Source organism: Elephas maximus, chromosome 16 (genome assembly GCF_024166365.1).
Source record: "Elephas maximus indicus isolate mEleMax1 chromosome 16, mEleMax1 primary haplotype, whole genome shotgun sequence".
In the NCBI taxonomy this organism is placed as follows: Eukaryota; Metazoa; Chordata; class Mammalia; order Proboscidea; family Elephantidae; genus Elephas; species Elephas maximus.
Genome location: NC_064834.1, coordinates 77,085,347 through 77,112,650, shown reverse-complemented (window position 1 = coordinate 77,112,650; position 27,304 = coordinate 77,085,347). Strand labels below are relative to the sequence as shown.

The following is a 27,304-nucleotide window of genomic DNA, read 5'->3' as shown; positions in this document are numbered from 1 at the left end:
ATTCCAAAGAAAAATCCTGATCAAAAGGGAGAAAATGCAGAATAGAATCTCAAATTCTCATAGATTCCAGACTTTCTGGAGCCAGGGGTGTTGGATGAAACCCTGAAACTATTGCCCTGAGATAATCTTTAAAACTTAAACCAAAAATATCCCCTGAAGTCTTCTTAAAATCAAATAACAGTTCAGTTTAACTACTAAAAAATGTTTGCCTTGAGCATTGTGCCTCTTTTAAGAACCATCTCTATGGATGAACTTGACAACAGCAACTCAAAGATTAGAGGAAAACTTCAGGAGGCAGTGAGTTTATGTTAATGGGGGATGAACAACTCAGAAAAGGAGAGCAAGAATGGTTGCATAATTTGAAGAATGTGATTAATATCACTGAAATGTACACGTAGAAACGATTGAATTGGTGTATGTTTTGCTGTGTATATTCTCAACAACAACAACAAAAGTCTGTGAGCAGAATATGGATGCCTGGAAAATCCATACACTGAGTGAGGGGAAGGGAACGTCCTGTCCCACAAATGAGCCCGCAGACCTTCTATCCATCGAGCTGCACTTGGCATCCCTTGGTGTCTGGCCTACGGGCAGTGTGTGGTCAGTGTGCATGACCCGTCCCCCCCGCCACAGCGTTAAAACAAATCCTACACAGAGAATGGCTGGCTGCAGTACATTTAAGTCATCAAGCCATTTGTCACGTTCAGAAATCAGCCACGAGAATATTCTGAGCTTCTACTTGACTCTTTTATTAAAGAGATTCAGGACAAGGACAAGGTAGCAAGGGAAAGACCCTGCGTGATGCCTTAAACTGCATGTGACGTGGGACTCCTTCGAGAAGAGAAACAGAAGAGAAAGAGAGGAACCAGCAGAGGTCATCCTGCTCCCAGCCTGGACCAGCCTGGCTCCAGAGGGAGGGGCCAAACAGAGAGCTCTGCAGCGCCCAGCAAGGGGGGGGGGGGGGTGGCGGGGCACCAGTCTAGAGGGGAGAGGAGGCACAGGCAGGGGAATCCAGGTTCTGTGAGGCAGAGACGATGGAAAAAGAAGCTCCTGGTGCATCTGCATTTCCTGGTTTCCTGGGCTCCACCTGTAATCACAGAAAGCCCCCTTTCTGCCTGTGTAGCCTCCAAATTCACTCCTCCCCACAACCACAGTGTAAATCCTCAGGCCTGGGGCCCTTCACAGCTCCTCTGATGCTCCTCAGATCACCGCCTACGTGTGGACAGCTTCACTTGGAGTTCTTGGCAGAGACGAGCAGGGACCTCTTTCCAAGGATGAGCCCCGGGACCATGCCGCTCAGCTCTGATGATGCCCACAGCACATGCTGATGGGACCTAGAATGGAGTCTCTGTGCTCCTTTCTACAGGAAATGGGACAATAACCACCAAATTTAAGATTTCATAAAAAATTTCATTCGTGCCATGAAGGAACCAAGAAACTAAGAGAGAAGAAATCTCCTCTTTTTGCCTGATTAGGAAAAAGAAAAAAAACTGAGCTTGGCATCGCTTCATAATGTAGCCAAGTGACTATGAAGACGGAATGAGGATTTGCACCAGCAGTCCAGCAGCCGATCTTTGGGTTTCCTTAGTCCAATCCGCACGTCCTTGGACAAGAGCATCCTACATACTGCAAATCCTCGCAGCCCTGATAGTGAGAAGGAAGATTAAAATGAGCAGTTTTATGAACTGCGCCCTCAGCGGAATCTACCTGCTGAGAGGTTCCACACATTTGGGTGGGCGTGCTAACAGGAGGAGGCGGGCACATTTACTTAAAATTTTGGTTGCCAGCTCTGGGACACTGAAATTCTTTCAATAAATTCTACATGTGACACTTCACTGTCCCAGCCGTGGAATGTATTTATTTTTACGCCTTCTGCGATGGAGGACTTATGGATGTGAATCATTTTCTTTTACTACTTCCCTATTTTTCTAATCAATCATTTAAAAATGAAAGGAAGCTTCGTTCAAAGAAAAAAGAAAAAATGAATGTGATGACTCCCTTTAAGTACCCCAATTCCCAAGGTTTACTACCCAATAAACCCTGGTGCTGTATTTTTAACTCTGATAATAGAAAGGAGATCTACCCTCACCCTCATACCTATGCCATGAAAACCACCAGGCAGCCAAAGGAAACACCAGTTGACCAGTTGAGTCTGACTCATGGCAACCCCATGTGTGTCAGAGAAGAACTCTGCTCCACAGGGTTTTCAATGGCTGATTTTCAGAAGCAGATCGCCAAGTCTTTCTTCTGAATAGACTCAAACCTCTAACCTTTCGGTCTGCATCACCAAGAGACTCCAAAGGCGGAAAAGACTTCATGCAATGCCCAGCTCTGCTCCTGGATTGTTTCATCTTTCCCTTCCTTCTATTTCCAATTTTTAAAAATTCTGGGATGAGATTTTCCCACCAGCATGACCTCAGATTTTGCTTTCTTTTATGAAAACCCCACACAGGCTCTAAATGTTCCTTCTTAAACCCCCAGGGCGAGCTCAATCTTTGCCTAACTCCTGTGAGTTAAACACTCTGACTCACCAACTGAAACTGCAGCGTAAAGAGGATGAAAACTGGCTCTCACAGCTCCTGTTTGTTCCCTGTTGGTTGAAGTATAAAACCAAAGTATTGCCTCTGGATATTCAAAGGAATTGAGTGCTTCCAAGAGTTACACAGTGGGAAGAGAAACTCAAAGGGGCTTCCATCGCCTTTTGAAAACTACAATGTAGGTGAAGCTTTGCAATGGTAGGTAAACACACTTCCGTCACCAAGGAGAGACTGCATTAACTGCTGTGGTTGTTAGGCGCCCTCGAGTCTATTCCAACTTATAGCAACCCTATAGGGCTGAGCAGAACTGCCTCATAGGGTTTCCAAGGAGCGGCTGGTAGATTTGAACTGCTGACCTTTTGGTTAGCAGCCATAGCTCTTAACCACTGCACCATCGGGGCTCCGTGCATGAATTACCATTTGGTAAATTATGGCACAATACACCATAAGCTAATTCAAATTAATAATAGAACGAAAAAGTTCTAGTGAGAGGCAACACAAAATACCACTACATAAAACTAGGTTAAAAACGTATTACACATCTTTAGGGAATGTTGTAAAGTATGAACCAACGATCTGATACTGACAAGAGTGTCAAATGGGGAGACAGCACAAAGGAAACGTTTTTGAAATGAATGATCAACTCTAGCACATTTTTGGCATGTTAAAAAAACCAATACAGGGTCATGGGATCTTTGCTCCCTGAAAACTTCCAAATCTGAAACATTAAATACAACATTGCAAAGCATTTGTGACTATCGATCCTTATTTTAGTGAAAAACTCATATATTAAGCTAATATTTAATCATTTTCATATGGTCACAAAGAGTGATTACAGAAACTCAACTATTTATCTCCATCATTTGGAGACTATGGGAAAAAAAAAAACGAAATGTTATCATCTCAGCCACCATAATAGCTCCAGTATTATAAGCCTACAGCAAGGATATTCCATTTGGTGGCATGAAACACTTAAATAAATCAGCCAGAGATGAGAATCCAATATTAACTGTCCTGTATGGTCTTGCTGTGACAGATATAGTGTTCTCCCCAGGGAACTGGGCAAGGGTAAAGCCACAGAACATACATGACAATTCTCTGTGGTAAAGCAGAGGGTCAGCGATAAAGGAAGACCCTCAAGGAGATGAACTGACACAGTGGCTGCAACAATGGACTCAAACCTAACAACGATTGTGAGGATGACGCAGCACCGGGCAGCGTTTTGTTCTGTTGTACGTGGGGTTACTATGAGTTGGAACCGACTTGACGGCACCTGACAACAACAATGTCCTGCCTTCACATACCTAGTGGTCTCCCTGGGGAATTGTGGAAGAGCAAAGGCACCCAGCACATATGGCGATTCCCTTTGAAGGGCTTACTGCATTTTTGGTTCCAGTAAAAACTAGAGTCCCCCCAGCACGAGCAGAGTAAACTCATTCTGTTGAACGATATCAAAGAGGTTGCCTTCAACACTTTTTTCCAAGAATGTGCTCCTCAAACACTAACAGATGAAGAGCCCCATCACCATGTTCCCCACCACGAGTGATCCCTGATAGGACATGCTGCTCCATTTTGCCCAAATGCCAGAGGAGGCAGGTAGAGCCTAGAATCTAGGGTCTGTGAGAACCCGCAGGAAAATGCTACATTCTCCTGAATCAATCCTTCTTGTACTTCATCCTTAAAATCTGAGTCAACACATGGTATCGAAACTCTTCAGAACAACTACACTATAAGCCAGGGGTTGGCAAACTATATATAGCTTGTGGACCAAATCTGGTCCACGGCCTGTTTCTGTAAATAAAGTTTTATTGAAATACAATCACGCCCTTTTTTTAAACATATTTTCTAGGGCTACTTTCCTGCTACAAGAGTAGATCTGAATATTCAGGACAGAGATTGTATCATGCCCCAGAGGTGAAAATATTTACTATGTTGCCCTTTAAGAAAAAGTTTGTGACCCCTGATCTATCCTTTCCATAAACAAATAGATATCAAAGTCAGTTACCTATCAAGGCAGTCCTAAATTGTAACAATAAACCCCTGTCATCAGCCTGTACAAGAACAAATGCTGCCCAGTCTGCCTGTGAAAAAAAACGACATCAGACTTCCCGTTCCTCCAAAAGTGGTGCTGACATGCTCAGGTATAGCTAAAAACAAGCAGGGCCCAGACAGGTCTATGTTCTGCGACACTGAAAACTGAATTGCTTTCTGATACTTCCAGAGACAATTCCTACCGACCCTCAACTAACTGCCCGTGGGCCGTTTCTACATAAAATTCTTGACTTGCTGAGTCACACTCGTTGGCCAATCTGTGACTGTCTCCTCAGCTGACGGTTGTTCTCTCGGGAAGGAAGCGTTCGCTCATAGAAAGCTCTAGAACCACGACCAACAAACTAGAACCATCCTGCCGCTGTGAGCTCAATGAATACCAGAGAATGAAGGAAGGGTGAGTTTTTCTTTGAGCCCACAACACCCAGACTATAATAACACTTAACGAAAAAGAAATCGTATCTAAAACTTACCTGTAACCAATGCAGTATAGGACCTGAAATGCCAAGATCTGTCATTTATTCAGAAAAAATTAGCACGCCTTTTCCATAACTAATAAGCCAAAAATCTATTTATGTTGGGGGGCGCAGACTGTTGGCTATCATAAAAACAGGAATAAACAACAATTTGGACCAAACTGAGCAAGACCTGCAGAGGCACTCAGAAAAAGCACATACATAACGTAGAGCTTCTGACTGATCAAAACTTCGGCAAAGTGGTGCAGCGTTGGTAAGGCATCTTCCATCATGCTACGTGACCACCCCGTCCCATGTCCGTATCACATGGCATTCCGCGCGTTAGCATGTCACAAGGTCACGGAGGGATGCAAAAGAGAAAAGAATGTGTAAAGCCTCTAGCATAGTGCACAGCCCTTTGGGAGACACGTCAGCATCTTTGCTTTCTGAGCTCTTGTGTCCACTGGGTAAACACCATCCAGGAAGGGGAGAGCAACTTCAGCAAACCAGAGAACCTCTGTCTCATTCGCACACCCCAAATCATGTCCAGACTAGCTGACTCACAAAACGTGGGTGGGCATCCACCACAAACAATTTCTGGAAATTGCTAGTCTATAAGAAAATTCATATATGCACATATTTAAGACTATATGGTAGACCGTTCTACTCTGTCCTATAGGTTCGCTATTAGTTGGAAACAACTTGATGGCGATGGTTGACGTAATAGAAGCATTTCTGTAAAGTTGTTTATTAAGTAGTTGTTGGAAAACTGAATCCTTCCAATGCGTTAGACAGAGTAGTTATTTGAAGGCACCTTAAGCATTTGGTAAAGTGGACAATCTCCTTGTTAGTTTACCTGTTGGTGAGTCACACTTTCATATAAGGAGTTTCCTTAAAGTGAGTTACACCTGTGGATGCAGAACTCTTAAAATACTGACTCTATTCCATATTCGAATGTAGAGATTAAGCATGCTTGTCAACGAATCAAGGAAAGGGAAGTCTAGAGCAGATCCTAGCATTTTATATGGTGTAGAGCTATCATTTCTGCTTTATTAGAGTTTATTTAAATTTCATGGCTCCCACCATCCATGTTTCAACACTTGTCACATGCATCACACTTTAAGCTGATTTCACTTCAGCTATGTCTGAAAATGCTCTTTAAGGGCCAGCAGAATATATGTTTTCATTGAAAGAACAAGAATCCAACAAAGAACTTGCCATGCCTAGTGCATGAAAGGAAAGCGCTCCTTCGAAAAGCGACATGCTCTATACCGGGTAGGGGGAGGTGGGTCAGTGGTAGAACTCCTGCCTTCCATGCAGGAGACCCGGGTTCAATTCCCACCCAACGCACCGCATGTGCCGCCACCACGTGTCCATCAGTGGAGGCTTGGGTGCTGCAATGATGCTGAACAGGTTTTAGCAGAGCTTCCAGACTCAGACAGACTAGGGAGAAAGGCCCGGTGATCCACTTCTAAAAATCAGCCAGTGAAAACCCTATGGATCACAACGACCCGGTATGCAACTGATCGTGGGAACAGCGCAGGACTGGGCACCATTTCCTCTCGTCGTGCATGAGGGTCGCCATGAGTTGCCACATTGCTTGTGGGTCACAACAACAACCATGTGCCTGGGTGGGCATTTTCCTTAGTTCATTCACAAACCAAGGTGGGCTGGTTACAAACGCAGTGTTACGATGAGGCCACCTCCGCTCTAATCAGCCTACCCTCTTTCCTACCAGAGGTCGTGGAAAACGTGGAACTGAATGAATTCAATGCGTCCACAACCACGGGGCCTGAACGTGGGATGCCCGGGGCCAAGATCAAGAGCTCACACCGACCGGTAGCCAGAGCGTGTTCTCCGTCCACGCTGGTGTCTGCACAGAGGAGGTCTCAGGGGTGAAAACGCTCATTAACACCCAGGGACTAAACAGGAAAGAGCCAAAACTTATGAACCCTCAGGTGAAGATGCTGCTTCTTTGCTGTTTCCGTGCTGTGACTGAATCACAAGTCTTATTTTAAGGGACTCGGCAGCATCACCAGTGATCTCATGTGACAATATTTACTCCACTGGGAAAGGGGAAAAAAAATGCCATTAAAGTGTATTTCTTCATTTTCATACTTGGATTCAGTGAGCAAAATAAATCATCGATAAATTTCATCTCCTCCTGCAACTTGCGGGTACAATGCTCACAGCCCAGGACATCCTAGTAAAAGGGTAATTTTACGTTGGCTCGTGCTGATCAAATTGAGCCAGGTGATCTACATTCAGATGGCAAGAGAGCTCTGAAACGCGCCACCAGCCACAAAGGGACAAATCACGTGTGATGACGACATGCTGAACTGCAGCCAAAAGCAGCCATTTAGGGCAACATCCATCTCAGTCCCTCTGGCCCTCATTTATTTCGTAAATGCCCAAGCCTCGGCCATCATTTTCAGTATCTAGCAAATTCTGAAATAAACATTCTTTGGGGTTCATGTTGGAAACAAACACAAAATTGAATTCAGATTTCCTTTAAACTTTATACTGAGTAACAGATTTCTCTCATAATGTTATTTCATTTTGTTTTTTTAAGGGATGCAATTTCCAAATTCACACCTCAAATTTATTAAAGGAAAAACACTGATTTTCAAATTTCTTCCTTTAATCCACTAAACGAATCTACCAATGAACACCAAAAGGAAAAAGCTTTGTCAAAATCTCTTCCCTTGCTGGAATGAAATAACAATCTGGGGTTCTCAGGCGTGCTCCCTCTCCTGATTCAGGGGGGCCTGGGGGGCCCTCTCCCAGGTGGCCTTCCTGGAAGGCAGGGAGCTGCCATGGAGCTGGGACCCCTGAGATACAGGGATTCAGATCCAGCCATCAACATCCGCACCACATTCTAACCATACGGATTTTAACCTATGGGAACTAGATTTTATAAAAAAGCATTTTAAAAGAAAAAAAAAATACAAATCAACCTTTAAAAATGAAATTCCTTGATTCCCCTGGAAGAAATTAAAATTGCCTAAGAAATGTGTGAGTATGTGGCTGATGACAGCTTGAAAGTCAGTCGGATGTACACTGGCCTTAACAGAGGGGAACCCAGAAGTCCGCTTCTGTGGCAGCATGCAGCCAGAGCACAGCAGAGCCCCAGAATGTGCCAAAACACAAATTAGGCAAATTGGAAACGGAGAGATCTGCAACCTTACGGTGCAGTGGAATTAAAGTAATGACCTACTTAATTCTCCAAGGGTTCGATAATATGAAAAAATGAACTGTTTGTGAAAACCACGGAGCTGGAAAATCAGGTGCAGCCTCAGAGGTTATCAAACTTCACAGCGGTGGTAGAACTCAACTAGAGATTCAAAGATAGGTCTGTACTCTTCACACATGGAGCCTGGCAATTAAAAACGAAAAGCTTGCCTTCCGATACATGGTAGGCTGGCACCACATCATCCCTGATCCACGAAAAAAGAAACCCCCCCCCAAAAAAACCCATTGCCATCAAGTCGATTCTGACTCATGGCGACCCTAAGGGACGGAGCAGAACTGCCCCTTAGGATTTCCAAGGCTGAAATCTTTATGGAAGGAGATTGCCAGGTCTTTCTCCCGATCAGCAGCTGGTGGGTTCAAATCGCTGACCTTTGGGTTAGCAGCCAAGGGCTTAACCACTGCATCACCAGGGCTCCTCCCTGATCCACACTAGTAAGTGAATTTAACAGCTCAAGTCAGGTAATCAGTTCCCAGACATAAATTAGCAAAAAGACTTATGGCACCAAAAGCATAACGACATCAAGGGTGGGTCAATAGGATTATACCCACGCCCGCTGCCATTGAGTCCATACTGACTCACAGCGACCCTATAGGACAGAGCAGAACTGCCCCTCAGGGTTTCCAAGGAGTGGCTGGTGGATTCAAACTGCTGACCTTTTGGTTACCAGCTGAACTCTTAACCATAGCACCTCCGGGGCTCCCCATTAAAATTACAGGTACAGTATACTAAACACCCTAAAAAATTTAAACAAAAGCAATGCCCTGTCCACTGTGACTGCATTTCAGTGGCGAGAGTACCAATGGGTTGTTCCAGGTAATTAAAAGACCATGATAATATAGGACCATTACACCCGGCACAATAAGTTTCTGAAATGGTCCTCTGTGGTATTTATAGGATACATATTGTAATGGGTCATTTTAATAGCTGTTATCCAATGAAGAGAAAGTGTGATAATATCATTGAAGATGCTTGGAGAAGCATAAAGTGCTATCTGAATGCGAGATGATTATGGTCTATTGCTGTTCACATGGCTATTTTTCCTTCAAGGTGTAATTGAGACTGGGAAGTGGTAAGGCACGCCTAGTGAAAGTAAAGGATACCTGATCAAAGGTGTCACTCTTCAGCTGGGAGATATTACTTGCTAAAGGAGATCTTGGCTTTAGCAGTTGACGTTGCTGGTAGAATCTGTGCCCTGAGAAAGCCAAGCTGATACCCCAAGAGCCTGGATGAGTGCTGTTATGGACTGAACTGTGTCCCCCAAAAATGTGTGCCATCTTGGCTAGGCCATGATTTCCAGTATTTTGTGGTTGTTCTCTATTTTATGATCTGATGTGATTCTCCTATGTGTTGTAAATCCTAACCTCTATGATGTTAATAAGGCAGAATTAGAGGGAGTTATGTTAATGAGGCAGGACTCAATCTACAGGATTAGGCTGTATCTTGAGTCAATCTCTTTCGAGATACAAAAGAGAAAAGTGAGCAGAGTGGGGAGAGACCTCATGCCACCAAGAAAGAAGATCCAGGAGTGAGCTCATCCTTTGGACCCGGGGTCCCTGTGCTGAGAAACTCCTAGACCAGGGGAAGATTGAATAAAAGGACCTTTCCCCAGAGAACAGAGAGAGAAAGCCTTCCCCTGGAGCTGGCACCCTGAATGCAGACTTCTAGCCTCCTAGGCTGTGAGAGAGTAAATCTGTTTGTTAAGGCCATCCACGTGTGGTATTTCTGTTATGGCAGCACTAGATGACTAAGACAGGTTCAGTCCACTCTGGACACAGGCACCTGTTGTCACATAGGACAGGTAAGTACCAGGAGGGACTCCCCTGGTTAACGGCACCACTCGAGCTGTACCATAATGGCTAAGAGATGCCGCAGTCACCACAACACTCACAAGCGGAGCAGCACTAAATGATAACACGTGTGCTCATGCAAATCTCACAGTCACGTTAAAACAAGCAACCTGAGGGGGCAGGGCTGCCTACTGGCATCAAGCCCAGTTGGATTTGGATCTGGGCGCCCTCACTGCCCAGCTGTGAGACCAGGAAGAAGTTCTAGAACTTCTCAGATCACTTCTGCATAAAGGGTCCAGACGACTCTGCGTTTCATGACTGTTTTCTGAGGACGGAAGGAGATGATACGCAGCGTACAAGGTGCCGGCAACCTGTAGCCATGCAGCAAGAGTTGCGCATCAACAATTATCAGAGCCTCATATTCCAACAGGGTTTGCAGAAGGAAAAGGTGGAGTAGGAGGGCTCCGTTTCTTCTCTTTCCCTTTTCTCTCATCCCTCTGCCATGTCTGTGAAGCCCGAGGTGGGCATGGAGGGAAAAGGAGGAAATACCTGTTCAGGGTACTCCAGGGCAGGTGTCCGCCACCCTTCCCGAGCTGTGGGAAGATCCCATGCCTCCCTAACCACAGGCCCTGTGTGCACCTGGCAGACGACCAGGAGAGGGACGGAGTTGACAGTCTTGACACCAGCAAAGTGGATTAGCAGGTCAGACCCTCAAATGTAAAAGCCATTTTTATCCCTTCTCGACCCCATTCTGGTCAAAGGTATCACTCCTTGGCCTGGGCATATTACCTGCTTTACGAGGAGTCGGCTTCAGCAGGCTCAAGAGATGGTGGTCTCAGCAGAGGCTAAGAAAAGCCCACTAACTACGAACCTCGGCCGGAACTCATGTGGAAGAAGTTTGCTCCATAGTGGATCAGAACTGAATAATGAGAAAACCCCACAGACACCACCAACCAGTATGACATTTGCTCAGCAAGCCCACCTAAAGGAAGGGAAGGGGAACTGCCCAATTGGAGAAAACCTTTGGGTTTGATTTAAAAAAAAAAAAACCCAGTTGCTGTCGAGTCAACACCAACTCATGGTGACACCATACGTGTCAGAGTATAACTGTGCTCCGTAGGTAGTTTTCAATGGCTGATTTTTTTTTTAAAGTAGATGGCCAGGCCTTTTTTTCAAGGTGCCTCCGAGTGGACTTGAACTGTCAATCTTGTGGGTTAGCAGCCATGAACTTAACAGCTTGCGCCACCCAGGGATGCCCACTGGGTTTGATCCCAGCCCCACGAATGAGGACTTTTGCGGGGAGGGGGAAGAGTCAGAAGCGTGTGCTACCTCTCAGCCATTTCTAATACATTACAGCTGTTTATCATGTGTTGAAGGAAAACTAGAGTCACTTTGGGTCTCTTTAAAAATGAAAACATTCCATTTCCTACCAATAAATTCGATTCAGAATGATGCATAATACACGACCAGGAATTTAAACTTCTCTGCAAGAAGTTCAGTATCTTCGAAACTAAACTACACCAGGCCCACCCAGTGGCTATGCAGGAGAAAGACCCGGCGTCATGCACTGAATTATGTCCCCCAAAAATGAGTGTATCAGCTTGGTTAGGCCATGATTCCTAGTATTCTGTGGTTGTCCTCCATTTTGTGATTGTAATTTTATGTTAAAAGGATTAGGGTGGGATTATAACACCCTTACTTAGGTCACATCCCTGGTCCAATGTAAAAGCAGTTTCCCTGGGAGGTGCCCTGCACCACCTTTTATCTCTCAGGAGATAGAAGGAAAAGGAAGCAAGCAGAGAGTTGGGGACCTGATACCACCAAGAAAGCAGCACTGGGAGCAGAGCGTGTCCTTTGGACCCAGGGTCCCTGCACCTGAGAAGCTCCTCAACCGGAGGAAGATTGAGGACCAAGGCCTTCCTCCAGAGCCAACAGAAAGAGAAACCCGTCCCCGGGAGCTGACACTCTGAATTTGGACTTTTAGCCTACTTTACTGTGAAGAAATAAATTCATCTTTGTTAAAGCCATCCACTTGTGGTATTTGTTACAGCAGCACTAGATGACTAAGACATCCGGCAATCTACTTCTGGAAGGTTACAGCCTAAAGCACCCTGTGGGGCAGTTCTACCCTGCCTACATGAGTCGGAATTGACTCAATGGCACCTAACAGCAATGACAATCTCATTGGGGGCATTGATGGTTCAGTGGTGGAATTCCCACCCCCGTGAGGTAGACCCAAGTTTGATTCCTGGCCAAGGCACATCATGGGCAGCCACCACCCATCTGTCAGTGGAGGCTTGCGTGTTGCTATGATGTTGAATAGGTTTCAGAGGATCTTCCAGACTAAGACAGACTAGGAAGAAAGGCCTGGCAATCTACTTCCAAAAGTCAGCCAAAGCAAACCCTGTGGAGCACCAGGGTCCAATCCCATTGTGCACAAGGTCGCCATGAGTCAGGGCCTGGCTCGACAACAGGTAACAACAATAAAAACAACAATCTCTCCTGGAGGGTAAGAAGATGAGGGGCAGGGGCAGTCCATGGAGCATGAGCCAAAACTTCAGAAACACCTCCTCATTTCCAACCAGAAGGAAGCATGGCTTTGCTGGCACGACAACAGAAGACCCACCGGGGTAAAAAGCTGTTGTCGTTGAGTCAATTCCAACTCTTAGCAACCCCATAGGACAGCGTAGAACTACCCTATAGAGTCTCCTGGGAGCGCCTGGTAAATTCGAACTGCCCACCTTTTGGCTAGCAGCCGTAGCTCTTAACCACTGCGTTACCAGGGTTTCCAGGCAGGGGCTTTACACGGAGGGATACCCACCCTCAGAAAGTTAAGTCCAGAGAGAGGAACAGTAATACTGCAGAAAGGGACAGAGGGCTTGACTCAGAAGGGCTCCTACAAGTCTTCAAGGCAAAAACGAAGTCTGGCTGGAGCGTCCTTTGAGCACTATGTCTGCCTGGTTCTTGAAAGCGAAAAGCAGAGCGGCCTGATGTCACTGATCTCTACCCAACACGTGTAAGTCGACTCCAGTTACCCTTTCTTTGTAGGAGTGGAGCACAGGTTGTCTGTTAGCACAGCTTCTGAACCGCTCATCACAGACTTAAGGCTCCCCCCAGAGTCACACTGGAACATTAAAGGACGAGGTAGGGTAGTCATTTCCAGAGTGAATGCTGCGGTGGCTGCATCTGAGAGTCAGGAGGGCAAGAGTTCGCTGGCAGCCTCCCAAACAAGAAATCTTACATGCATCAGCATCTATTTTCAAGATACCCCTGTTCTCTCTTACCTTGCGTTTTGGAGAGGAAATGCCTTCAGCAGATGCAAGTTAACCTCAAAGACGGATAAACTGTCCTTTGAAGGATGAACTATGGAGGAGCATGAGTGTATACACTGCAATTGTGTGGCGACTATGCCGAGAGAATGGAGTCATACAAAGACAAGAGAACACTCGATGTCTACAATCGACATGATTGTAGCCACCTAGTTCAAGACGCAGAGCATTTCCAATGCCGAGGAAGGTACAGTGGCCCAGTACAATTAGTGCACCTGAAAGATAACCACCATTCTGATATTTCTCACCTTTGATAGCTTCTGCTTGTTCTCAGGCTTCAGTCAGCAAAAGAAAGGCCTGGCAATCAGCTTCTGCAAAGATCACAGCCAAGAAGACCCTGTGGAGCTCGGTTCTACTCTATAGCACACCAGGTCACCATGAGTCAGAATCTACTTGACAGGATCAGATTTTTGTTTTGTTTTTGCTTTTGGGGGGAACTTCATTAAAATATAATTATACAGTATATGCTCTTTTGTGTCTGCCTTTTTTTCTACAGAGTGTTTTTGAAAATCACCCAGGCTTCTGCATGGAGCAGCAGTCAGCTCTTTTAGGCTGTTGTGTAGTGCTCCACTGTATGAACAAGGCAAATGTATTTTTATCCAGTCTACTACCGGTGGGTATTTGGGTTATTTCCAGAGTGGGGTTAATATGAACAAAACAGTTATGAACATTCTTGGACATCCTTGTCTTATATAGTCTTTTGTCTTTTTTGATGTGGAAATTGAGACTCCAGAACTGAGTATACTGTGGGGCTGGGATTCCAGCAAGTTCTCTGCAGAACAACTGCGCCACCTCCAAGAAGAAAGCAAAAGAACAGAGACTCGGATATTTTGCTTGGTCGTTTGTCTTGTACTTTCCTGTATTTTTATTCTTTAGGTGACTCTGCTTTCAGGAATTCCCACTTGAAAAGCAGCTATTTTTTCCCTTTGCAAGATTTTTTGCAGCAAAAATCTCGAAGCACAATGTAACAAGCCAACTTACAATGATTCCTGAAATAAATCTACTTCCTACCAAGTTTAACTCTATTTCTGACTCATTCTTCACCCTAAAACTTTGTACATACCTCACCTCCAGAAAAACAAAGTCATAGGACCCTATGGGCAGGAAGGTGACTGAATCGCCCCTCTCCCCAGGCAGCCTCCAGTGAAGCGTGTACACTAAAGATGAGAGCCTGCTGACCCGCTAACCGGGCCCAGAAAGAATATCTACCCTGCACACAGGTACTGTGCAAGACGTGTTTTTGTGAATACTTCCATTTGTGATGTTGAAAAGTTACACTTAAATAATACAACAGGCAAATGGTTTCTTATGACAAAAAAGAGCAGAGATACCAAAGATTCTAACAGAATCAGAAAGCCACTGTAAGTCTACCAGACAATTGAGCAACCAAAAGTAGCCTTGACGATACTACACAGTTCAATTAAACGTTCCTCTTTGTATAAGCGCATTTTCTACCCTGCCAATGAAAGCTTTCCGTCCTTTTTCTAGAGTGATACTTCATGTGGGTCTCAAACACCATTGACCTTGGAGCTGTTTTCTCGCCAGCTCACGGTGCCACCTGTAGCTGTCTACTGCCCTGCTGTCCACGCATTTCCCCTCACGGAAACCCTGGTGGTGTAGTGGTTATGTGCTACGACTGCTAACCAAAAGGTTGGCAGTTCGAATCCACCATGTGCTCCTTGGAAGCTCTGTGGGGCAGTTCTACTCTGTCCTATAGGGTCGCTATGAGTTCAGAATTGACTCGACAGCAACGAGTTTATTTCCACTCACGGCTCGTTAAAAACCTCGCTTTCCATCACCACCAGCCCAACTTCAGTGTTTCTTGGCAGCTTTATTTACAGTGACATGTTTAAGAGATGGAAGGCATGTTTCCATGTCATGGATTAGGGATGAAACATGATTTAGAGAAAGTTCCCCAGAGCACCCAGAGAATTCTCCCAGAACACAGCACATCACCAGGGGAATATGTCAGCGGGGTGAGTGCTGACAATCCAGCGGGCATCTCGCATCCCCAAATCCTACACAGCCTCGACATCAGTCCCCTTCTGGGCAGAACAGGGGCTGCAGGTGTCCAGACTGCTCACACATTGCCTGGGATCTCTCTCCCACCTGATCCCACCAGCCCCACCACCCAACCCAATAGGAAACCAGGCTGAAAATTTGACACGGGGACCTGGGTTAAGAACAGAGAATAAAAAGAGCCAGGCAGGCAGAGTTTGGATCCACAGGTCCGGAATTCCCTTCCTGGAGGGATATACCTGGATGCCCTCGTGGATCTGTGGCATGCTAAAAAGGGAGATATTTTGAAACCTTTTTTTTCTGGAATGTCTAGACTCAAGGTCACAAGGGCCACATACAGACAAAGATTTTGAATCGATCCATTAATAAAGAACATGTACTACAGAGAGCAGAGTGCTCAGTTTAGTTCAGCTCTGCCCAGACACAGGCTGGTGCTAGGGCCTCAGGGATGCGGAGGAAGTGGCTGTGCCGAGACAGGCAGGCGACAGGCACCCCCCCTCCCCCGCCCCACCACTTCTCCCAACTCAATCCCAGAGCCTCCTCACTGCCCCCGGGCCCACTATTTGTGTCCTTCCTTGGGAATTATGCAGACTAAAGAGAGGCTGGCTATATTCAAGTATGTTCAAGGAGAATGAACTTTAAGCTCTGAGGAAACGGAGGGCCCAGAGACCTGAGGCCACTCTCTGCTTAGTTCCAGACCTTGGCACCAAATACCCTGGAATTAGGGAGGCCCTGATCTAGCTGCTCTAAGCTCAGAAGGGGGCTCCTTGGTGGAAGGGGGTGGACTGGGTGCTAGTCCCTCCTGTATTCCCATCCCAGCTGCCAAGGTCTTCTCTGACAAGACTCCTGTGTGTTTGTGTTTGCGTGTGAGTGGGCGTGTAAGAGTGTATGTGAGTGTGTCTGTGTGTCAGTGTGTGTGCGTATCTGTGTGGGGGGGACGTGTGTGCGTCTGAGTGCGTGGGTATGGAGCGTCTTGATCAGGAGCAGCAGTGACGCCTGCTCTCGAAGGTTCCTAAATGTCACAGACAGCAGCCCTTGCTCAGCACTCCACTTCTGTCCTCCGGCCCCTCACAGCTAGGCTGTCCCCCAGTCTCCACCGTGAGGTGTAGGGGCCACTTCTGGCATTAGACCCAGCGCTGAGACGCGCCCTGACGCCAGGGCCCTACGAAGCAACAATCCCCAGATGAGGGCGCAGGAGCCTCGGGCCCTACGAGCCACGCCTGGCTTTCCAAAGCCGGGTTAGCTGGGCGCGCTGGCACAACAGGCAGCCGTCGCGCGGGTCTCCCGCGACCCTGCCCCAGAGCGCACGCTGGGCCCCGCCTGTCAGCTGCTCCAGAGGCGGCTCCAGGGCCGGCTCAACAAGTTCCCGGGCCGCGCAGCGCCGCCTGCAGCCAGAAGTCAGGACTCGGCGCGGTGGTGCCCGCGCGCAGGCAAGCGGCAGCCCCAGCTCTTTCGCCTCCTCCCGGCTCCGCTGCGCGCCCGCGGGGGCTCCTCACCGCCCCGCGCCGGTCCCTCGGCCCCCGCCCCGCACGGCCCGCCCGCCCCCGCCCCCGCCCCCGCCCCCGCCCCGCGGCCCGGGCTCCGCCCGCCTCGGGCCGGCCGGGCGCACAGGCGGCGGCGGCGGCGGCGGGCGGCGCGGCGCCTCTGCTCAGCCGCCCGCTCGGCGTTGTCGCTGGGACCCGGGCGGCTGCAAGGACTCCCCTCCGCCCCGCCCGCTCCGCCCCCGCTCCCGGCCGGCCCGCGATCTCGCCGGAGACAATTGCAGTAAATGAGGACATCGGAGGAGCACGGAGCCGGGTGGCTGTGGCTGGCTCCGCCGCGCCGCCAGCCAGCGAGCGCGCGGGCGTCCCCGGAACCAGCCGAGCCGCTGCCTCCCGGCGCGCGGCGCTGAGCCGGCGGGAGGGACCGAGCTGCGGCGCGGGGGCCGGCCGGGCCGAGCGGGCCGGCGGCGGCGGCGGCGGAGGGGCGGGCGCCGGGCGCAGCCGGCCAGTCCCCGGAGCGGAGCCTTCCTCGTTGCGAGCCCGGCGCGCCTCGCCGCGGATGCCCTGCCCGGAGAGCTCCGCGCCGCGCCAGGCTCGCCCGGGTCCGCGGCGAGACATGCCCGAGCCCGGCGCTGCACCGACCTCGACTTATCTGTAAGCAGCCGAAGGTAAGCGGGCCCGCGCCCTCCGTCCCGGCCCGTGCCCTTGGCCGCGGGCTGTTCACCCCGGACGGCGCCGACCCCGTCGTGGGCGCCCTCGCCCTCGCCCTCGCCTCGCCCGGAGCGGGCTTGGCCGGGGACCGGCGGCTCCGGGGCCGGCAAGCGCCAGTGCAACGGGATCCGACTGGCAGCACGCGGGGGCGGGGGGCCGAGGTTATGCAACTGCAGCTGGAGTGGCCGGGTCGCCGAGGGGCGTCCGGTAACTTTGGCGTCGGCTGGGAACCGCGGGAGGCATGTCTGCGATGTCGGCTTACGACCAACGCCACAGCCTGGTGAGCGCCTGCCCGCCCTCACCAGGCAATACCGGGGGGACTCGGGGGCGGCCGGGCGGCAGCCTCCCACAAACGTTGCGAGGCTTCTAAGTATTTTCCAAACTAAAGCGAACTGACAACTCGGGCTGATTAACTTCGGGGGGACGAGTCCAGCCGAGGGGCCCTGGCGTCGGCCGCGGAGCAGTGGCGCGAGCGGGGAGCGCAGGCGGGTCCCCACGTGAAATGCCCGGCTCCTCCCGTGGCCCAGGGCTCGCTCAGTCTGGCATCTCCCTGGGCTGCGGGCCGGGGTCGGCGCCCACGGGGCTTCCGAGCGCCTGGCGTCCCGGGTCAGCCCAGGACCGCCGCGCGAAAGGAAAGACTGCTGCAGATGGGGCTGGCGAGCGAGGGCAGAAAGGAGTGAGCCCTAGGGCTGGCTGCGGCCAGGGCAGCGCCTCGAGCCCAAAGTCAGGAGCGAGAGTCTGCGTCTTGCTGGTTCATGCTCAGGGCTCTGGGTGTCGTCTCCACCATTTGGATAAAGAGCCTCTCCCCTGTGACCTCAGCATTCCACTCCCCACAAATATGCCACAGGGAGATGGAGCTAGCGATTAGGGGATGCCAGGAGTGGGGGAGGAGAGACCTCTGTCTGGGGTGAATACGGGAGAAAATGGGTGCGTTTGCCTGTCTCGGGAGCTGGGCGCCCGCACTGACCCCTCCCCTGCTGCAGGTCTGTGCTGGGGGGCTGGACGCCCTCTTGGGCCCCCAGGCAGAATCAGCAGAGAAGCCTTTTAATTTGACCTTGTCTGTTTAGGCGCTTAAATTCTGCGGGTAGCAGCTAGGTAAAACTGGCAAGAGTGGTTTGGAACTTTGAGCAAGCCCTTGGCTAGGAACCCAAGAGACCATTTCACAAGACTCCGGCGCAGCTGAGCAGAGGCGTCTCGGTAGTACACAGCAAGGTTTTCCCTGGACAAGGACTTGCTGGGGTTACCTTTCCATACTCCCCCAGGTGAATGTCAAGGTTACCAAGCTGGAGACCCGATTGAAAGCTACCACCCAATCACACAACCTGGGCCACTGCCAATTAGTAGTACATGTAGGAAAAATGGTTTCACCTTGTTAAGCTGATGCTTCAGAATGAGCAGAAACTAACCATCTTTTCACTTTGCAGAGGTGGAAAGCGCTGGTTTTTACTATTTGCAAGGTGCTGTGTATGACATTCGTATCCTGTTGAATGTTACTTTTCAAAGAAAAGTTCATATTTATCTTTGCAATTTTTTCTTTTTGCTGGAAGGATGAGCAAACCTGCACAAGCAGCTCAAAGGAAAAATGGAAGTTCTGCCATCTGCATGCCTCACCAGATATTAATAATTTACTATCCATGTTTACTACTTACGTTAGATGGCACTGCTACTCATGATGGTTTTATTAAAGGCGCATTTGGAAAAAATGTCTAGCACAGTTATCACTAATTGCGTGATTTTGCATAAATTATATCAGCAAAATCAAGTTTTAGCTTTTCTTCACGTAACAAAATTCAACATTTCCTTAAAGACAGAATGATCCAGTTTAATTTCTTTAGCTAAATTAAAGACCTCTACTTTTTTTTTACTTAAGACAGGATGCCCTTGAAAACCAAAGTATGCCTTTAAACTTACTACAGTTGTCAGGACTTTAATTTTTATTATTGTGGTTAAGATTTTGAGCTTTTACTTAAATCAGACCCATTATCCTGCTTAGAGACACAATTGCCAGTTAACAAACAGGTTCATAAGGCAGAAGCTGGAGGGCTGTACGTCTTCACAAAGAGCTTTCAGAAAGCGCCATGCAAAGCTGAGTATGAGTTTATTTACATTGGGGGCTTCTCTATTTTCCCCCAATTGCATTCCCCATGGCAGGATGGAGAGTTTTTGTCTTTAGGGAAAAATGAAAATGAGAAAAAAAAAAAAAAAAGGCTTGTGCAAGAAAGGCATCAGTCTAGCAGGAGGCCACCTGCACATTGAGATAAGCTGGCAGAACATGAAAACTGGTTCTCAGAAGGAATAGAGGGTCAAAGCAGAGAGAATGGACAGACTCATTCACTTAGGGAGACTCTGTTCTCGAGTTTGCTCCAACCTATGGCCGTCTCATTTAGACCAACAGCTAATGGCTGGAGTCTCTTGCAAGAAGAAACAGATAACGTAGGTTGAGAAAAGCCTGCTTCTCAGAGAATAATAAAGGGATGAGCACAGATATGTCCCCAGGTGGCAGCCCTACTGGCAGGCATCAGTGTAGGGGGGAAAGACGCGTTTACCAGGAGCATTTCTTTGGAGCTCTAGGTCCCCCACCAAACAGCTGGGCAGGGGCAGGTCAAGGCTGCTGTATATCCAATCAGGGGCACACAAAAAGCTTGGGTGATCCCACAAATGATGCACATGGGGGCAGACCACACTCATTCCAGAAATGTGAGCTCATAAAGCCTCCTCCGAGTGATTTTAAATTCTTCCTTCATTAATGTGAAACAGCCAGGCTCCTTACCCACCGCAATTCCACGGAAACCTGCCCTGCCCGATCCCAAATTAGCTGACATAATTTATGAAGCAGACCCTCTTAAGTCTCTTCACATATTTGATTTTAATATTTCATGACATTATGGAGTGACTTAAATATTTTAAAGCAGAATTTAATATGACTGATATTTCATGACAACACTTCCATTACTGTGAAATTCGCATGCAAACATTTGGTTAAGTCTTTCTCTAATATTGGAGCTAACCGATGGCATCAAAGTAGCCAGACTTCCTAACTTTTAATCAGTTTATTTCTTGAAAAATCTTTTTTTTTTTTTTTAAATATGAAGAGCAGAAAAGAGATTTGGTGCCAAACTGTGGAAACCTGGGATGGATTCATATAAACAAGTTGTTTAGAAGAGGTCTCACATTGAGCAGTGAGCCATACGAAGTGGAGGTTAGAACCTCTGGACCACACATGGTAACCTATCTGTCCCAGATCCTGGAGATGCTAAGGTATCTCCAGGCAACCAAGAATCTTCCCTCTTAGTTTAAGAAAAATCAGAAGTTCAGGGACATATCCTGGGTCTAAAGTCATGTTTTAATATAACCTCTTTCAGAGGCCTCTCTGCTGTAAGTGACTGGGATATTTGGTATGAGTTTGGGTCATATGTACATCAGACGTTATTCCAACAAACAAATGAGTAGAGGGACTTTGTGGTGTACAAAGATATTATCAAGTGACAACCCGCTGATCTAAATAAAAACAAGACGCTCTAACCTGGTAGAGCTCTGTATCTTTCTGCTGAGTACATATTCCCAGCTCTAATTGGAACTGAGAGAAAATTAACTTAGAAATAGAAAACCAGATATAAGGGACAAGACGAATTCATGTTTTTAAATTGCTCTATAAACCATTTGGCCAATACCGTATTTCAAAGGGACTGGGCAAGAACTACCCCCCAGAATCTTCCTTTGTGGCTATTGCTTCCTAGCGCACTGGACTGATTATTCACAGTAGCCTACACTCATAGTCATGCTGCCTGTATTACCACGTCATCCTGCTGTTTGGAAGTTTGGGGAAGAAAAGACCAGAGAGCTTTACCTCCATGCAGCGTTCATTCACATGAGTTGCACCATCGTGGCCAATACAGCAGTGAAGACACTTTTGAAAAAAATCATCAACAGCATGTCCAAATGCAGGTCGAAGTTTATGTTGCAGTTACTACAGAAAATTCCAGTTCAATCCTTGATAATCTAGCCCTGGGCATAAAATGAAATGCAGTAAACTACAGCATGCGAGAGACACAAGGAGGAGGTCTAGGAATGCTGACGACACTACAAGCAGCCTTGCAAATACAAGTGGCTGGCTCTCCTCCTCAGTGCTGTAGGAAGGAGGGGAAGAAAGGGAAGCTGATAGTCGGACATCTCTGACTTTTCAGCTGCTCTGTTCAGGACCCACCATGTGATGGGGGGACATCCCATCCATTGCCCACGTTAATGGAACCCAAGGTCTGTACTTCCAAGTCATTCCAAGGGAATGACCCTGGATGTATCCTGTGTTTGTCAGCTGTTCTTTTTTTTTTTTTAGTCTTTCCCCATATCTACTGAGTGATTAGATCTGAACACTTTATATTATCCATGCATTTGCTTCATGAGATCTGCTTACTCTTGTAGTAAGCAATTTTAACATCCTTGGAAATGCAGTAGAACCATAAAACCTGGGCTCTTAAAATGGGGCAGGCACAGGGAAGGTAGATTCCTAAGCAGATGGCTTTGATCAGAAAGGACTTCTGATTCGTGGAAATTTACTGAGCAGTAGCGGCAGTGGGCAAGGTACTGTGTAAGGTGCTAGAAGATCCAATAAGTCCTCCAGAAGTTCAAGTCGAGGAGGGGGAGAAGGGATGGCAGGCACTGGAAAGACACACGGGAGGTAAGATCAGGAAAAGGCAAACCACGTGCTTTGGACGCTCCAATAGACAGTAACGTGCTGGCCGGCTTGGGAGGTGAAGGTTCAGAGGGACTCCTGGGCCAGGCATGCAGAGGATCTGGGGCTCAAGCAAAAGCAAAAGATGCTCAGAGCAGGAGATTTGGGTGGGGGACCAAGAGAAGTCTTTGCAAAGGTTTAGGTATTGGGGTGCAGAGGCAAGGGGAAGCCAGCTTGAGGGGAACCAGCAGAATAGGAGAGGTCTCTGTTCATGGGCAGGTGACCAGTCATTCACTTCAGTGGGCAAGAGCATAAGGCCGGGGCATGTTTTCAGGTTAAGTCTTGATCTATGGGGATAAACCAGAGAAGCAGAACTGGAGACCAACTCAGAGGGTGTCACGGCTGAGAATTAACTGGTACCAAGAGTGAAAGGTGGCACTGGATGGAGATAAGGGGACGGCTATTAGAGAAACACCCAGGTGACAAGTCTTTATAACTTGGTACCTGGTGAAGAAGGGGCCAAAGGTGGCTGCTGAGGCAGACAAGGAGATGGGTGGTATTTGTGGAAAGTCAGGGAGCCAGAAACTTCTGGGGGAAGATGATGGGATTACTATTAGAAACTTTGCATTGGAATTTCAAACTAGAAATGTTATTTTAAAAAATGAGTTATTTGTCATCTGTTCCTCCGTAGAACTTCCATGAGATGCACTTTAAAATAAGAAAAAAATGATCAAGGGATTCACAACACAAAGAAATCTTACACCAGTAAGAGTGGTACTATATAGAAACAGGTGCTTAATAAATATTTAATGAGGCTATTAATGATAAATGTAAATGGTGGTTTTGGTAGAAATTCAGGGAATCCCAGTTGGGAAATAATTATCTGCTTCCATTTCAAGTTGTATTCTTTTATAGTCAGAATTGAAAGGCGATGTCATGAGAAACCATGAAGAGGAAGACTGCCATCGTTGAACCCCACATTCTGTCATGCAGTGTTTATTAAAAACTAGTAATAAAGATCCGAAGGATTAGGTTTTTCTGCCACCAAACTCAACTTGAGAATTTCCATCTGGAAACATTCACTTGGGTGGAAGTTGAGTTTTCAAAGGAAGGATGTGTTTGAATTTAATGATCTAGTCCTGGAGTAGAAAGAAGCAAAGTAGAAGGGAGAAAACCAACTCGCCTCCATCAGACAGATTAAATGCTTTTATATCCCCGATGCTGACATTTGAGGTTCAAAGGCATTTTCATTAGAGCTCTACCAAATACTGGCAGGTTCACTGGCCCAGGTCTGGGGAACAGAAGACGGCCGTCTCTCAGCCTTGACCCACCATCTCAACTGGACTTCGCGACATCAACCTCATTGATTTCCCTGCCAGACATCAATTCATCTCTTCTTTTTCATCAATACTGAAGTGATGGAGAAGTAGCTTTTCCCCTCTTCTCCTTGTTGAAATCATGCGGCACAAAAGACCACGGTGTCTTATTAAGCAAGTGCTGGAGACCTGCAGAGCTCTGATAACACGGTCTGGATTCCGACCGAAGAAGAGTTCCCGGTGTGCCTCACACGCACGCAGAGAAGTTGGACATTAAAGAAATGCCGAGAAAGACAAGTTTCTTACTTTGAAGCCGTATTTTTCATTTGACTTCTCGGTCCATTTAAGAGCCCGATGATAATGATTTTTCTCAATTATCTGTTGTATGTGTTTGTTTTAATGGTAGTTAAGTTCGCTAGATGTTTCACTAAGTATTTTACATCCTTGTTTAATTTGCTCTGTTCTTATTTATATTGGTCTCTGTATATAATATTCACCCTCCTCTGGGTATAGCTCTACTTATTACATCTATCAGATTTGCTAATGCGACAAAGATACTCAGGGGTAGACTGAGGGATGGTTGGAACACAGGATCTATGAAACTATCACCCAGGTTTTGTCTGGAGGGTTGACACCCATGGGCCACAGGGCAGGGTCACTACTGAGTGACGACAGAGACTAGGCCATAATCCCAAGCTCCTGGCTCTCAATTCACTCCTGTTGTTAGCTGTCATCGGGGCTGCTCCCACTCGTGGCAACCCCACGTACAGCAGAAGAGGACACTGCCCAATCTCGTGCCATCTTCAGATTGTACGTATACTTGAGTACATCGTTAGCGGCCACTGTGTCACTCCACCTTATGGAGGGTTTCCCTTGCCTTCATTGGCTCTCCACTTCGACTTTACTAAACCTGACGTCCTCCTCCAGCGATCAGTCCCTCCTGATGGCGTGTCCAAGGCAAGCAAGTCACACAATATTCTGTTGTAATCCATAGGATTTTTGTTGACTGATTTTTAGAAGTAGATTGCCAGGCCTTTCTTCCTAGTCTGCCTTAGCCTGAGCTCTGCTGAAACCTGCTTACCATGGTGAACCTGCTGGTATTTGAAATACCAGTGAATTAACTTCCAGCATCACAGCAACATGCAAGCCACCACAGTATGATGAACTTACAAGTGGGTGGTGGCAATTCATGTCTAGTAATTATTAAAATCTCAATTCTAACTCTAGATCTAAAGAGACAGTGGAACTGACCACTGGGGTGCCCAGCTTTAGAGTTAAAACCTAGGACCATCACACGAATTCAAAATACTGAAATACTAGAGGCTGAAACCTTCCAGGCATCTCTTCCTCATGCTTGTTTACCTCCAGTGATGTATCCACTGTCATCCACCCCAACGTGCTCTGGTGCACTGTCCCTGACAGCATCCTCTGTATCACGTGCAGCAGCATCACCAGGACTACGTGCTTGGTGAGGAGCATGGGGAGGCCATGAGAGACCGGCTGCAGAGACTGGCGGCGTTGGCACCTCCAGCCCCGCCAGTTCCTGCAGGTGTAGCCACGGGCACGTGGTGCACCTGTCAGTATCCAGCTTCCTCTCCTTTACAACAGTGGTAGGTTCTGCTCCCGAGGCTGTCTGCAGAATGTCTGGACATCTATGAAGCACAGAGTAGCACCTAGCCCACTGTGAGCATGACATAGGTATTAGCTCTTAGTATGACTTTTACTTGCCAGACTTGCTCAGAATTCTCAGCTAATTAGTGGAAGGGCCAGAGCTGAAAACCAGGCACAGTCTCTAAGCCCCAGGCCTTAAGCACCATGTGATATTACACAGCCTGCAATGATCATGTCAAGAAAGCTTTGTAGAATGTGAGCGTGACACACAGACGGCCTTGAAGACCCCATCACCCCCACCCCCACCCCCACCACCACCACCATTTTATAAAATCCTACATAGAGAATCCTGAAGTAAATCGCCCACCGAACAGACTTGCAGTGTACTAGCAACTGACCTCAACCCCCAGATCATGGTGGAGAAGAGGTGCAAGGCCATCAATTCCTTGGAAGGGACAGCGTTATAGATGTTTGGATCCCCAACAAGAAACATCAAGAGCAAACGTGTGAATATGCCGTACTCTTGTGAGGGGCCTGTCCAGTAACAGTTTACTTGGAATCTGTCATTTGATAATCAGGCCACATTGGGAAAGACCAGTATTTTAAACCATGATGATGGCTGGCCACTCATGTCTCCTCTGTGGGATATGAGCCCACCAGGACTGCTGACCCACTAGCAAGGTGGAGCAAAGCCTTGGAAAGGGCACTGCTGCTCATCACCCCACTGCCTGGCTGAGTCCTAGCATCATTCTAGAAAAAAAATGGAAGGTAACCAGTACTCCCTCCTTCCCTGGACCATCCACCCCTTCACCTACTCATTCAATAAATATTTATCTGTACCTTTCTGTAGCAGATACTGTTCTCAGCTTTGAGGATACAGCAGGAAACAGAACAGGACAAGGAGGAAGGGGAGGTCAAAACAAAACAAGCAAAAACAACAACAAAATAAGTAGGCCAGGGGTTCTTGATCATGGATGCATTATTAAAATTATCTGAGGGGGTGGTGGTTGTTTTTAAAAATATGACCTCCCTGTTTCCATCCCCCAGAAATTCTGATTTACCAGGATCTTGGGTCTCTTTCTCTCTTCTTCCTTTTTTTGATGGCTTAACTTCCTGGCCTACAAGTGTGACGTTCTAGAGAGCCAGGCTCAGGGCATAAACCCGGAGGGAAATGCATGTTCTCCTCCTTCCAGGTAGGACAGAGCCGCACCTTGGATCACCTTCCCTTCAACCTGCCTGGCAATGCTCTTCATACAAATAACTTGGAAAAGGTTCCATTTTTTTCAACACCTACACCCTCCTCCAAAACTCAACGAAAGCCAAAGTACAGAAAGGTCATTTGAGGCTCTGGGAAGACTTGTGTTTTCCTCTCTAAAAAAAAAAAAAATTTAGGATTCTGCTGTTGGCAGAGAACCTTGCGGAGGTTATCAGTACTGGTTACTCACCACAGCACAAGCTTCCACCCTTGAGCCCACATGTTCCTGTCTTTTCTCGCCTCCCCTTTCCCACAATCCTTGTGAAGTAAGAGGACATCTGCTCCAAGGAGGTGCCACAGAGACTGAAAGCTAGAAGTGAAACTCTGAAACACAAACTTAAAATGTGACTATTCATTATGTCCAACACTTGAGCTTAGTATGTGTTATGTGCGTCCTAGGCCAGGAAAACCGTGTGTGGGCCTGCCTTCTTTGCAGCCTGCCCTCGCCTGGAGTTTGTGTTGATCCAGGACACATCACCCAGTTCTGTCTGGAGAGGAGGACGAAGAAAAGAAGCTGGCAGTATGGCTCCACAATACTGTCAAGGCCTGAAAACTCTTTGAGCCTCCGTTCTGCAGTCAGCAAGCAGGAGGTAGTAGAGGTTACCTGGAAGGACTTTCCTGAGGACCACCTCTGTGTCTGTCCATCTGTCTGTCAGGCACTCACTGTTCGCCTCCTATTCTCTCTCTCTTCATATTTCCCCATTTCCCTTCCCCTTCCTCTTTGCTTTCACCTTCATTGACAGTGACAGTGTAGTTGTTGTTAGGTACCATTGAGTTGGTTCTGACTTACAGAAACCCCACACAGAATGGAACAAAGTGTTGCCCGGTCCTG

At 47.6% G+C, this 27,304-nt stretch overlaps 2 protein-coding genes across 3 annotated transcripts in view; one reads left to right on the top strand and one right to left on the bottom strand.

Annotated features, from left to right (window-relative positions):
• Positions 1-27,304, bottom strand: part of DOCK1 (dedicator of cytokinesis 1) — a 540,104-nt gene that overhangs the window by 239,795 nt on the left and 273,005 nt on the right. The window lies entirely within an intron of this gene.
• The window catches only part of INSYN2A (inhibitory synaptic factor 2A), a 73,054-nt gene continuing 63,232 nt past the window's right edge, over positions 17,483-27,304 (top strand). Inside the window, exon 1 of the mRNA XM_049855217.1 lies at positions 17,483-17,578. The gene's annotated coding sequence lies outside the window, so the exon portion shown is untranslated. The remainder of the gene's footprint in view (positions 17,579-27,304) is intronic.